At 43.4% G+C, this 16,024-nt stretch overlaps 1 protein-coding gene across 1 annotated transcript in view; it reads right to left on the reverse strand.

The window, feature by feature from the left end:
- Positions 1 to 16,024, reverse strand: part of unc5ca (unc-5 netrin receptor Ca) — a 367,477-nt gene that overhangs the window by 95,634 nt on the left and 255,819 nt on the right.

The raw sequence follows: 16,024 nt of genomic DNA on the forward strand, positions 1-16,024 counted from the left end.
AGCTTATTAGCCCTCATTTGGGAATAGAAGTGTCTGCTTTTAACTGTCTGTCTCACACTAAAGGCTTGAAATGAAAGCTGAAAGAGCCAAGTGGAAATTCCAGCAGTGCTTCAACTGAGCAAGACACACACACACACACACACACACACACACACACACAGAGAGAGAGAGAGAACCTCACGTAACCCAGAAACCAGACAGGGGAGCAAAAGCTGATCAAATGAGCAGAGTATGATTCATACACGTAGATAGATGAGCACAGTGTATTGTAGCACTAACCCATGCTAACAGAGCAATGCTACGGTGTTCATAATAGACAGCCTAAATCTCAGCAATTTACTTATTTATATTTATGTTTTACTTATCCTAATATGGACACCGTACAGTGCCACAAAGCTGTGGGAGCTGTGGGCAGGCAGGCAGGCAGGCAGGCAGGCAGGCAGGCAGGCAGACAGGCAGGCAGGCAGGCAGACAGGCAAGCAGGAAGGGGACAGGAGTCAGAGGCAGAGCAACTGATCTACAGGCTTTTGACTGAGACCCAGGCTTACTGAGACAGAGTCTGAGCTCTCTATAATACCCTAAACCACCTTTAGGTCCGTTCGCTACCCAGCATTGGAGCTTGGAGGAAAAAAGTTGGGTTATTTCTTTTCTTTTCATCAGCAACACTAAATCCCATATTTTATTCCTACTATATGGAGTGTATTTCAGGCAGGTGAAGCCAGAGAGCCATTTTAGTCAAGATCAGTCTCATTTATTAATAATCATAATCTGATATATACATATATTTGTATAATCATCACAGCACGTCATTTAAATATGTGACTAATCATTTGATTACGCTGTAGGATTTTAACGAGCGAAATATTGGAAGTCATTCAAATCCTCTCGGGGGTTGTTTTCCAGTTTAAAACAGCTACTTTTGGCATTACTACCGCAGACACAAATATCAACAAACGCCATAATGCAGGTGTGCATTTCACCCCACTCCTTCATCAGTGCTCCAGGCTACTCCCCACTGTGCAAAATCAGCAAAACCCCTAGACCAAGCCGGCATCGGTTTGGAAAGTGTTCGTGTGAAGACCAAGGGGAGGTAGAAAAGAGACGAAAACCCAGTGGGGATACCACTTTGGAGATTAGTAATGAAAGCAGAGGGAGAGAGAGTGAGGGTGTGTTTATAGAATGGTTAATGCCTGCTAGCATGCTGAAGCCAAAGTTAAAGTCTTGCAATATAAGTAGGGCCAGTTGTTTTTATTTATTTATTTCCTTGACTGGAATTTCCAGCATTGACCATTTGGTTTGCTGCAGGTTGTTGGTTCGAATACCCGAGCCGACAAGGTGAAAAATCAGTCTGTGCCCTTGAGCAAGGCCTTATTTTTGCTCCTGGGGAGCCGTATCAACAATTTTTAAATTAAAAACAGCATATTTTACTGCACCTATCTGACACGTCCCTTAATTGCCCCTAATTGATCATTTTTTTTGCTACAACTTCAGAGTCCGTTGGAGAGGATCAGCTTGAGCAAAGTGAGGTGTAGATTCACTGATCTACAAATAGTTTTCACTGCCAAATAATCGGCTTTGTGTGATTAAGATTCACAGAGCTACACCTTCTCTGGCTTAGGTTGATACCGCATCAAACACTCACGCACAACCAGACATTGATTGGTTTGACTGATTGGAGACAGCTTGTGTCAGTTAAAGAACATTTCCTACTATTTTCTACCTGCAGTAAACCTAGTGGATAATGCTGGAAACACCGGTCAACCAAAACAACTCCCCCTTATCATAATACACTGATACAAAACCAGACATCCTCTGCAGTATTTGTCTAGATAATGTCACAATACAACTACTGAATGGTCAAACAAAACAAACCTCACATAATTCAACACCATTGGTAACTCCCCGGTACCAAATGGTACAAACCTACGACTCTATCAACGAATCTCACAGAAATTAGTTGTAATTAATATGCACATTATTAGATAATTGTCATTTTAACAAGTCATTTCAAAGTCACTCCCTGCTATTTAATGTACTGTTAAATAAGGGGTAATCAAAAGCTGTTTTACAACAGCAGCACACAATTAAGCAACATTACTGTTCTTCAGTGAGATTCCAAAAAACATAACGATCATCTTTAGCTCTGAGATAATTGTTCCTTGATTCCTTACCAATAGACTTAGTGATTCCTTACCAATAGACTTAGTGATTCCTTACCAATAGACTAAGTGATTCCTTACCAATAGACTTAGTGATTCCTTACCAATAGACTTAGTGATTCCTTACCAATAGACTTAGTGATTCCTTACCAATAGACATAGTGATTCCTTACCAATAGACTTAGTGATTCCTTACCAATAGACTAAGTGATTCCTTACCAATAGACTTAGTGATTCCTTACCAATAGACTTAGTGATTCCTTACCAATAGACTAAGTGATTCCTTACCAATAGACTTAGTTATTCCTTACCAATAGACTAAGTGATTCCTTACCAATATACTTAGTGATTCCTTACCAATAGACTAAGTGATTCCTTACCAATAGACTTAGTGATTCCTTACCAATAGACTAAGTGATTCCTTACCAATAGACTAAGTGATTCCTTACCAATAGACTTAGTGATTCCTTACCAATAGACTAAGTGATTCCTTACCAATAGACTTAGTGATTCCTTACCAATAGACTAAGTGATTCCTTACCAATAGACTTAGTGATTCCTTACCAATAGACTAAGTGATTCCTTACCAATAGACGAAGTGATTCCTTACCAATAGACTTAGTGATTCCTTACCAATAGACATAGTGATTCCTTACCAATAGACTTAGTGATTCCTTACCAATAGACTTAGTGATTCCTTACCAATAGACTTAGTGATTCCTTACCAATAGACATAGTGATTCCTTACCAATAGACTTAGTGATTCCTTACCAATAGACTAAGTGATTCCTTACCAATAGACTTAGTTATTCCTTACCAATAGACTTAGTGATTCCTTACCAATAGACTAAGTGATTCCTTACCAATAGACTTAGTTATTCCTTACCAATAGACTAAGTGATTCCTTACCAATATACTTAGTGATTCCTTACCAATAGACTAAGTGATTCCTTACCAATAGACTTAGTGATTCCTTACCAATAGACTAAGTGATTCCTTACCAATAGACTAAGTGATTCCTTACCAATAGACTTAGTGATTCCTTACCAATAGACTAAGTGATTCCTTACCAATAGACTTAGTGATTCCTTACCAATAGACTAAGTGATTCCTTACCAATAGACTTAGTGATTCCTTACCAATAGACTAAGTGATTCCTTACCAATAGACTAAGTGATTCCTTACCAATAGACTTAGTGATTCCTTACCAATAGACTAAGTGATTCCTTACCAATAGACTAAGTGATTCCTTACCAATAGACGTAGTGATTCCTTACCATTAGACTTAGTGATTCCTTACCATTAGACTTAGTGATTCCTTACCAATAGACTTAGTGATTCAATGGACTTAGTGATTCCTTGCCATTAGACTTAGTGATTCCTTACCAATGGACTTAGTGACCATTAGTGATTCTTACCAATAGACTAAGTGATTCCTTACCAATGGACTTAGTGATTCATTACCAATAGACTTAGTGATTCCTTACCAAGTAGACTAAGTGATTCCTTACCAATAGACTTAGTGATTCATTACCAATAGACTTAGTGATTACCATTAGACTAGTGATTCATTACCAATAGACTTAGTGATTCCTTACCAATAGACTAAGTGATTCCTTACCAATGGACTTAGTGATTCATTACCAATAGACTTAGTGATTCCTTACCATTATGGACTTAGTGATTCATTACCAATAGACTTAGTGATTCCTTACCAATAGACTAAGTGATTCCTTACCAATGGACTTAGTGATTCATTACCAATAGACTTAGTGATTCCTTACCATTAGACTAAGTGATTCATTACCAATAGACTTAGTGATTCCTTACCAATAGACTAAGTGATTCCTTACCAATAGACTTAGTGATTCATTACCAATAGACTTAGTGATTCCTTACCAATAGACTTAGTGATTCCTTACCAATAGACATAGTGATTCCTTACCAATAGACTTAGTGATTCCTTACCAATAGACTTAGTGATTCCTTACCAATAGACTTAGTGATTCCTTACCAATAGACTTAGTGATTCATTACCAATGTCTTGATTCCTTACCAGCTGAGACAAAGTTAAGCTTACCGGCAGAGGGAGTGATTCCTTACCAATATGTTGTGATTGTGTGTACCAATAGTGTGTGTAAGTGATTGTGTGTGTGTGACTGTGTGATTCTGCGTACCAATGTGTGTGTGATTCTTACCAATAGACACAGCTGGGTGATTCCTTACCAATAGACTTAGTGATTCCTTACCAACTAGACACAAGTGATTCCTTACCAATAGACTTGTCTTTCCTTGAGACAATAGACTAAGTGATTCCTTACCAATAGACTTAGTGATTCCTTACCAATAGACTAAGTGATTCCTTACCAATAGCCAAGTGATTCCTTACCAATAGACTTAGTGATTCCTTACCAATAGACATAGTGATTCCTTACCAATAGACTTAGTGATTCCTTACCAATAGATCTTAGTGATTAATACCAATAGACTTAGTGATTCCTTACCAATAGACATAGTGATTCCATACCAATAGACTTAGTGATTTACCAATAGACTAAGTGATTCCATACCAATAGACTTAGTTATTCCTTACCAATAGACTTAGTGATTCCTTCCATTAACTAAGTGATTCCTTACCAATAGACTTAGTTATTCCTTCAATATAAGTGATTGTTACCAATATACTTAGTGATTCCTTACCAATAGACTAAAAGTGATTCCTTACCAATAGACTTAGTGATTCCTTACCAATAGACTAATGAATACCAATAGACTAAGTGATTCCTTACCAATAGACTTAGTGATTCCTTACCAATAGACTAAGTGATTCCTTACCAATAGACTTAGTGATTCCTTACCAATAGACTAAGTGATTCCTTACCAATAGACTTAGTGATTCCTTACCAATAGACTAAGTGATTCCTTACCAATAGACTAAGTGATTCCTTACCAATAGACTTAGTGATTCCTTACCAATAGACTAAGTGATTCCTTACCAATAGACTAAGTGATTCCTTACCAATAGACGTAGTGATTCCTTACCATTAGACTTAGTGATTCCTTACCATTAGACTTAGTGATTCCTTACCAATAGACTTAGTGATTCAATGGACTTAGTGATTCCTTGCCATTAGACTTAGTGATTCCTTACCAATGGACTTAGTGATTCCTTACCATTAGACTAAGTGATTCATTACCAATAGACTAAGTGATTCCTTACCAATGGACTTAGTGATTCATTACCAATAGACTTAGTGATTCCTTACCATTAGACTAAGTGATTCCTTACCAATAGACTAAGTGATTCCTTACCAATGGACTTAGTGATTCATTACCAATAGACTTAGTGATTCCTTACCATTAGACTAAGTGATTCATTACCAATAGACTTAGTGATTCCTTACCAATAGACGAAGTGATTCCTTACCAATGGACTTAGTGATTCATTACCAATAGACTTAGTGATTCCTTACCATTAGACTAAGTTATTCCTTACCAATGGACTTAGTGATTCCTTACCAATAGACTAAGTGATTCCTTACCAATGGACTTAGTGATTCATTACCAATAGACTTAGTGATTCCTTACCAATAGACTTAGTGATTCCTTACCATTAGACTAAGTGATTCATTACCAATAGACTTAGTGATTCCTTACCAATAGACTTAGTGATTCCTTACCAATAGACTTAGTGATTCCTTACCATTAGACTAAGTGATTCATTACCATGTCTTGATGTGGGCTATGCTGAGCTGAGACAAAGAAAGCTCCTGCGGCAGAGGGAGGGATGGTCACTGTGTGTGTGTGTGTGTGTGTGTGTGTGTGTGTGTGTGTGTGTGTGTGTGTGTGTGTGTGTGTGTGTGTGTGTGTGTGCATGTGTGTGTCTGCGTGCGTGTCGGTGTGTGTGTGTGTGTCTAGCCGTTAGTCACAGCTGGGGGATGGAGAGTGGTTTATTGGATCAGACCAGCCCCCCACTGAGACACAGAGTGTGTTATTCTAACCTCCTCTCTCCAGGACGCCCTGTCTTTCTCTGAGACACACACCGTTAAACACACCTCGAATGGTCCTGTGTACTTGGCCTGGTCCAGCCCGGACCATGGAAAGCCATTCTGTAATCTGTACATAGCGTTAGGCTATGACAGCCTAGTATAACATATCGGTTCAGTTAGAGCAGAAGACATGACACCACGAACCCTAGGAGATCACGGGGCAGAATAATATAATACTATCAAATATGCATTACGCTTTCATCCATATATTACATATCATTGGGAAGAGAACAGCACCTGACATTTCCAGATAGAACCCTCCAATGAAGCATAGAATCAATCATTCACCCCCACCAGCCTGTCTGTTGGTTTAACAACGGTCCATTAACAATCTGCTTGACTGTGAAACAACAGTCGAGGTGGTAGCTCTTTCAATCATTGGACTGTTAATATCATGATTATTGTGCATTACCTGTGATTAGTTAAATGAGATAGGAATAATCCAATCCAAAGGCTGCGTTAACATCTCCACCTGAATAATAATAATAACAACAACAAAGGTAGTCGTGTCGCCAACTCAACCCCCCTGAAACCCCCCTGAAACCCCACTGTGCCTTGATTGGTCACACACCACTGGCAGGGACTCTGCAATCTGCCGTGAAATTCACTGTCCATGCTGTTGTGAGACAGAGCATTGCCTGCCACTGATAATCACACAAACACACGTAAGCACATACACATCCTCCACCTCTTCAAACCCTAACCCTCCACCTCTACCACCATCCATCTCTACCACCCTCCATCTCTACCACCATCCATCTCTACCACCCGCCATCTCTACCACCATCCATCCTCCCTCCACTCTACCACCATCCCTCCCTCCATCTCTACCACCCTCCACCTCTACCACCCTCCATCTCTACCACCCTCCACCTCTACCACCATCCACATCTACCACCATCCATCTCTACCACCCTCCCTCCATCTCTACCACCCTCCATCTCTACCACCCTTTACCTCTACCACCCTCCCTCCATCTCTACCACCCTCCCTCCATCTCTACCACGCTCCACCTCTACCACCCTCCACCTCTACCACGCTCCACCTCTACCACCCTCCACCTCTACCTCCCTCCACCTCTACCACCCTCCACCTCTACCACCCTCCATCTCTACCACCCTCCACCTCTACCACCCTCCACCTCTACCACGCTCCACCTCTACCACCATCCATCTCTACCACCCTCCCTCCATCTCTACCGCCCTCCATCTCTACCACCCTTTACCTCTACCACCATCCATCTCTACCACCCTCCCTCCACCTCTACCACCCTCCACCTCTACCACCATCCATCTCTACCACCATCCATCTCTACCAGCATCCATCTCTACCACCCTCCACCTCTACCACCATCCATCTCTACCACCCTCCACCTCTACCACCCTCCACCTCTACCACCCTCCATCTCTACCACCCTCCATCTCTACCACCATCCATCTCTACCACCCTCCACCTCTACCACCATCCATCTCTACCACCCTCCATCTCTACCACCATCCATCTCTACCACCCTCCACCTCTACCACCATCCATCTCTACCACCCTCCATCTCTACCACCATCCATCTCTACCACCCTCCACCTCTACCACCATCCATCTCTACCACCCTCCATCTCTACCACCCGCCATCTCGACCACCCTCCCTCCATCTCTACCACCCTCCCTCCATCTCTACCACCCTCCACCTCTACCACGCTCCACCTCTACCACCATCCACATCTACCACCATCCATCTCTACCACCATCCATCTCTACCACCCTCCACCTCTACCACCATCCATCTCTACCACCCTCCACCTCTACCACCATCCATCTCTACCACCCTCCATCTCTACCACCCGCCATCTCGACCACCCTCCCTCCATCTCTACCACCCTCCCTCCATCTCTACCACCATCCACCTCTACCACCCTCCACCTCTACCACCATCCATCTCTACCACCCTCCATCTCTACCACCATCCATCTCTACCACCCTCCACCTCTACCACCATCCATCTCTACCACCCTCCATCTCTACCACCATCCATCTCTACCACCCTCCACCTCTACCACCATCCATCTCTACCACCCTCCATCTCTACCACCCTCCCTCCATCTCGACCACCCTCCCTCCATCTCTACCACCCTCCCTCCACCTCTACCACCCTCCACCTCTACCACGCTCCACCTCTACCACCATCCATCTCTACCACCCTCCCTCCATCTCTACCGCCCTCCATCTCTACCACCCTTTACCTCTACCACCATCCATCTCTACCACCCTCCCTCCATCTCTACCACCCTCCACCTCTACCACCCTCCATCTCTACCACCCTCCACCTCTACCACCCTCCACCTCTACCACGCTCCACCTCTACCACCATCCACATCTACCACCATCCATCTCTACCACCCTCCATCTCTACCACCCTCCATCTCTACCACCCTCCACCTCTACCACCCTCCACCTCTACCACGCTCCACCTCTACCACCATCCACATCTACCACCATCCATCTCTACCACCCTCCATCTCTACCACCCTCCATCTCTACCACCCTCCCTCCATCTCTACCACCCTCCCTCCATCTCTACCACCCTCCACCTCTACCACCCTCCACCTCTACCACCATCCACCCTACCACCCTCCATCTCTACCACCCTCCATCTCTACCACCCTCCATCTCTACCACCCTCCATCTCTACCACCCTCCACCACCCCTCCACCTCTACCACCATCCATCTCTACCACCCTCCACCTCTACCACCCTCCATCTCTACCACCATCCACATCTACCACCATCCATCTCTACCACCCTCCATCTCTACCGCCATCCATCTCTACCGCCCTCCATCTCTACAGCCCTCCATCTCTACCACCATCCATCTCTACCACCCTCCATCTCTACCACCATCCATCTCTACCACCCTCCATCTCTACCACCATCCATCTCTACCACCCTCCATCTCTACCACCCTCCCTCCATCTCTACCACCCTCCACCTCTACCACCCTCCACCTCTACCACCCTCCATCTCTACCACCCTCCCTCCACCCTCTACCACCCTCCATCTCTACCACCCTCCATCTCTACCACCCTCCATCTCTACCACCCTCCACCTCTACCACCATCCATCTATACCACCCTCCATCTCTACCACCATCCATCTCTACCACCCTCCATCTCTACCACCCTCCATCCCTACCACCCTCCACCTCTACCACCCTCCACCTCTACCACCCTCCACCTCTACGACGCTCCACCTCTACCACCATCCACATCTACCACTGTCCATCTCTACCACCCTCCCTCCATCTCTACCACCCTCCCTCCATCTCTACCACCCTCCACCTCTACCACCCTACACCTCTACCACGCTCCACCTCTACCACCATCCACCTCTACCACCCTCCATCTCTACCTCCCTCCCTCCATCTCTACCACCCTCCACCTCTACCACCCTCCACCTCTACCACCCTCCACCTCTACCACGCTCCACCTCTACCACCATCCACCTCTACCACCCTCCATCTCTACCACCCTCCATCTCTACCACCCTCCATCTCTACCACCCTCCACCTCTACCACCATCCATCTCTACCACCCTCCATCTCTACCACCCTCCACCTCTACCACCCTCCACCCTCCCTCCATCTCTACCACCCTCCACCTCTACCACCCTCCACCTCTACCACCCTCCACCTCTACCACCCTCCACCTCTCCACGCTCCACCACCATCCATCTCTACCACCCTCCATCTCTACCACCCTCCACCTCTACCTCTACCACCCTCCCTCCACCACTACCACCCTCCACCTCTACCACCATCCATCTCTACCACCCTCCCTCCAGCTCTACCAACCTCCCTCCACCTCTACCACCCTCCCTCCACCTCTACCAACCTCCCTCCGCCTCTTCCACCCCCCTCCGCCTCTACCACCCTCCCTCCGCCTCTACCACCCTCCATCTCTACCACCCTCCATCTCTACCACCCTCCACCTCCTCCACCCTCCACCTCTACCACCCCTTCAAACTCGTCCCTAACACAGATGGACACAAAAACATAGACACACAAACCAGACCCCACCCCTCCTCCTCCTCCTCCTCCTCTCAGACACAAGGCCTCTACTCCTCCCCAGACAGATGTGGTCGTGGTGCTCATTATTGACTGATTGGCATCGGGAGAGTCATTAACATAATTGGCACATTTGTTGTCATTAACAGGGGGGAAATTGCCACATGTCAGCCCAGGCTTCAAGAGCGCGAGCTGGCCTGTCAGCAGGAACAGTGGAGAAAGAATGGGAGATCAGAGAGAGAGAGAGAGAGAGAGAGAGAGAGAGAGAGAGAGAGAGAGAGACGACGGTGTAATAAAATAGATAATATATACGCCGTGGCTCTGTGTCTCCTGCTTATGGCTGCGTCCCCATTCCATACATAGTGCACTACATGTGACCAGAGCTCTATATAGGTATTAGGGTGCTTTTTTGGGACGCAGACGCTTCCCTGACACTGAAAGACAATTGGCTCCAGGAAATAAACACGGGGAGGGTGAGGGACCCACAGGACCAGTGACACAAGACCCACTCAGCCTCCACATGTCTCATCTTCCTCATTCATCTAAGGAGAATACTAATCAAGCCATTCATTACACCAAGTAACAAAGGCCATTACGGGACTAATCATTACGTTCAAAGTCAATCAAGGAAAGTTCATAGAAATTTAATCTGGAGGCCCGCAAATATGTGTGTGTGTGTGTGTGTGTGTGTGTGTGTGTGTGTGTGTGTGTGTGTGTGTGTGTGTGTATGTTTGTGTGTGTGTTTGTGTGTTTTTTGTGTGAGTGTGTGTGAGTGTGAGTGTGTGTGTGTGTCTGAGTGTGAGTGTGTGAGTTAGAAAAATAAGAGTAGGGAAGGGGAAGAATGACTTACTGCTGAAGGCAATGGTAACAATCCAAACATGTAGTTTGCTTCCTTAAATTCACTTCCAAAGGTTTATAATTGATCAAAGAGTTTGTCTGAGATGAGAGATGTCTCTTATTCCCTCAGACACTTTATTTTAACAGCTTTGAGGACTCCCATCCACGCAAATTGTCTTGCTGTCAGTTGCAGTTCTGACAGGTTCCGTTGTAATGGCCAATTATTGCTTCATAATGTTTTTAGTTGTTACAATCTCAAAAGGTACATTGTCTCTCTCATATTCAAAGTCAGAGTGAATCTACATGTGTCGTGCTTCTGGAAGTTAGGGAATCTGTTCAGAAGTTAAACCATGTTTCAGAAAGGAGCAAAATGATCTGATTACTATTTGACCACTGAAACAGAATGATCCTTTTATGTTGACATCAAAGACCCGAAGGTCCTTGTTAAATAAAGATTTCTACTTGGCTACCCAGTGGGAGAGTATTCTCTGCATTCAACATGCAGTCGCTATAGTCAAAGCTGTGACTATAATCAACGCTGTGACTATAATCAACGCTGTGACTATAATCAAAGCTGTGACTATAATCAACGATGTGACTATAATCAACGATGTGACTATAATCAACGATGTGACTATAATCAACGCTGTGACTATAATCAACACTGTGACTATAATCAACACTGTGACTATAATCAACACTGTGACTATAATCAACGCTGTGACTATAATCAACACTGTGACTATAATCAACACTGTGACTATAATCAACACTGTGACTATAATCAACGATGTGACTATAATCAACACTGTGACTATAATCAACACTGTGACTATAATCAACACTGTGACTATAATCAACAATGTGACTATAATCAACACTGTGACTATAATCAAAGCTGTGACTATAATCAACACTGTGACTATAATCAACGATGTGACTATAATCAACGCTGTGACTATAATCAACAATGTGACTATAATCAACACTGTGACTATAGTCAAATAATCAACGCTGTGACTATAATCAACGTTGTGACTATAATCAAATAATCAACACTGTGACTATAATCAAAGCTGTGACTATAATCAACGCTGTGACTATAATCAAATAATCAACACTGTGACTATAATCAAAGCTGTGACTATAATCAACGCTGTGACTATAATCAACGCGGTGATTATAATCAACACTGTGACTATAATCAACGCTGTGACTATAATCAACACTGTGACTATAATCAATGCTGTGACTATAATCAACGCGGTGATTATAATCAACACTGTGACTATAATCAACACTGTGACTATAATCAACACTGTGACTATAATCAACACTGTGACTATAATCAACACTGTGACTATAATCAACACTGTGACTATAATCAAAGCTGTGACTATAATCAACGCTGTGACTATAATCAACGTTGTGACTATAATCAACGCTGTGACTATAATCAACGCTGTGACTATAATCAACGCTGTGACTATAATCAACACTGTGACTATAATCAACACTGTGACTATAATCAACACTGTGACTATAATCAACACTGTGACTATAATCAACACTGTGACTATAATCAAAGCTGTGACTATAATCAACGCTGTGACTATAATCAACGTTGTGACTATAATCAAATAATCAACACTGTGACTATAATCAACACTGTGACTATAATCAACGCTGTGACTATAATCAACGCTGTGATTATAATCAACACTGTGACTATAATCAACAATGTGACTATAATCAACACTGTGACTATAATCAACACTGTGACTATAATCAACACTGTGACTATAGTCAACACTGTGACTATAATCAACGCTGTGACTATAATCAACGCTGTGACTATAATCAACACTGTGACTATAATCAACGCTGTGACTATAATCAACGCTGTGACTATAATCAACGCTGTGACTATAATCAACACTGTGACTATAATCAACACTGTGACTATATAATCAACAATGTGACTATAATCAACACTGTGACTATATAATCAACAATGTGACTATAATCAACGCTGTGACTATAATCAACACTGTGACTATAATCAACACTGTGACTATAATCAACACTGTGACTAATCAACAATGTGACTATAATCAACACTGTGACTAATCAACAATGTGACTATAATCAACACTGTGACTATAATCAACACTGTGACTATATAATCAACAATGTGACTATAATCAACGCTGTGACTATAATCAACACTGTGACTATAATCAACACTGTGACTATAATCAACACTGTGACTAATCAACAATGTGACTATAATCAACACTGTGACTCATCAACAATGTGACTATAATCAACACTGTGACTATAATCAACACTGTGACTATAATCAACACTGTGACTAATCAACAATGTGACTATAATCAACACTGTGACTAATCAACACTGTGACTATAATCAACAATGTGACTATAATCAACAATGTGACTATAATCAACACTGTGACTATAATCAACACTGTGACTATAATCAACACTGTGACTAATCAACAATGTGACTATAATCAACACTGTGACTAATCAACACTGTGACTATAATCAACAATGTGACTATAATCAACACTGTGACTATAGTCAAAGCTGTGACTATAATCAAAGCTGTGACTATAATCAACACTGTGACTATAATCAACACTGTGACTATAATCAACACTGTGACTATAATCAACACTGTGACTATAATCAACACTGTGACTATAATCAACACTGTGACTATAATCAACACTGTGACTATAATCAACACTGTGACTATAATCAACGCTGTGACTATAATCAACACTGTGACTATAGCGGTAATTTGGGACAAAGTCGGAAACATGCAATATAAGCACACACACAGGAGTGTGCTTGGGCAATGATGAATTGATTGATGTGTGTGTGTGTGTGTGTGTGTGTGTGTGTGTGTGTGTGTGTGCGTGCGTGCGTGTGTGTGTCGGGACACCATGTGTGCATTGTCCCATACTGGGGATGTGATTACACTAACCAGGGGCCTGCTGTTAGGGGGCTTCCCTGCCCAGTGCCCACTCTACCAGCCAAGGTTGGCCAGACTGGCAGGGTCATCATGCCATCCACGTGCCTGCCTGAGTTTCTCACACCATAAAGAACCTATACTGTAGGTGAACGACACAGACAGCACACCATTCCAATCAAGTCTCATTCACCTAACTGGCCCAAGGCATTATCCTGTTATTCGTCTCACTGGTCCAAGGCATTATCCTGTTATTCATCTAACTGGTCCAAGGCATTATTCTGTTATTCACCTAACAGACCCACGGCATTATCCTGCTATTCATCTAACTGGCCCAAGGCATTATCCTGCTATTCACCTAACAGACCCAAGGCATTATCCTGCTATTCACCTAACAGACCCAATGCATTATCCTGCTATTCACCTAACAGACCCAATGCATTATCCTGCTATTCACCTAACAGACCCAAGGCATTATCCTGCTATTCATCTAACAGACCCAAGGCATTATCCTGCTATTCACCTAACAGACCCAAGGCATTATCCTGCTATTCACCTAACAGACCCAAGGCATTATCCTGCTATTCATCTAACTGGCCCAAGATATTATCCTGCTATTCATCTAACTGGCCCAAGGCATTATCCTGCTATTCACCTAACAGACCCAAGGCATTATCCTGCTATTCACCTAACAGACCCAAGGCATTATCCTGCTATTCATCTAACAGACCCAAGGCATTATCCTGCTATTCACCTAACAGACCCAAGGCATTATCCTGCTATTCACCTAACAGACCCAAGGCATTATCCTGCTATTCATCTAACAGACCCAAGGCATTATCCTGCTATTCATCTAACTGGCCCAAGGCATTATCCTGCTATTCACCTAACAGACCCAAGGCATTATCCTGCTATTCACCTAACAGACATCATTACATTTACATTTAAGTCATTTAGCAGACGCTCTTATCCAGAGCGACTTACAAATTGGTGCTTTCACCAGACCCAAGGCATTATCATGCTATTCACCTAACAGACCCAAGGCATTATCCTGCTATTCATCTAACAGACCCAAGGCATTATCCTGCTATTCACCTAACAGACCCAAGGCATTATCCTGCTATTCACCTAACAGACCCAAGGCATTATCCTGCTATTCATCTAACTGGCCCAAGGCATTGTCCTGCTATTCACCTAACTGGCCCAAGGCATTATCCTGCTATTCACCTAACAGACCCAAGGCATTATCCTGCTATTCACCTAACAGACCAACGGCATTATCCTGCTATTCACCTAACAGACCCAAGGCATTATCCTGCTATTCATCTAACAGACCCAAGGCATTATCCTGCTATTCACCTAACAGACCCAAGGCATTATCCTGCTATTCACCTAACAGACCCAAGGCATTATCCTGCTATTCATCTAACTGGCCCAAGGCATTATCCTGCTATTCACCTAACAGACCCAAGGCATTATCCTGCTATTCATCTAACTGACCCAAGGCATTATCCTGCTATTCATCTAACTGACCCAAGGCATTATCCTGCTATTCATCTAACTGGCCCAAGGCATTATCCTGCTATTCATCTAACTGGCCCAAGGCATTAACCTGCTATTCATCTAACTGACCCAAGGCATTATCCTGCTATTCATCTAACAGACCCAAGGCATTATCCTGCTATTCATCTAACTGGCCCAAGGCATTATCCTGCTATTCATCTAACTGGCCCAAGGCATTATCCTGCTATTCACCTAACAGACCCAAGGCATTATCCTGCTATTCACCTAACAGACCCAAGGCATTATCCTGCTATTCACCTAACAGACCCAATGCATTATCCTGCTATTCACCTAACAGACCCAAGGCATTATCCTGCTATTCATCTAACTGGCCCAAGGCATTATCCTGCTATTCACCT

This window comes from Oncorhynchus nerka, linkage group LG27 (genome assembly GCF_034236695.1).
Source record: "Oncorhynchus nerka isolate Pitt River linkage group LG27, Oner_Uvic_2.0, whole genome shotgun sequence".
In the NCBI taxonomy this organism is placed as follows: domain Eukaryota; kingdom Metazoa; phylum Chordata; class Actinopteri; order Salmoniformes; family Salmonidae; genus Oncorhynchus; species Oncorhynchus nerka.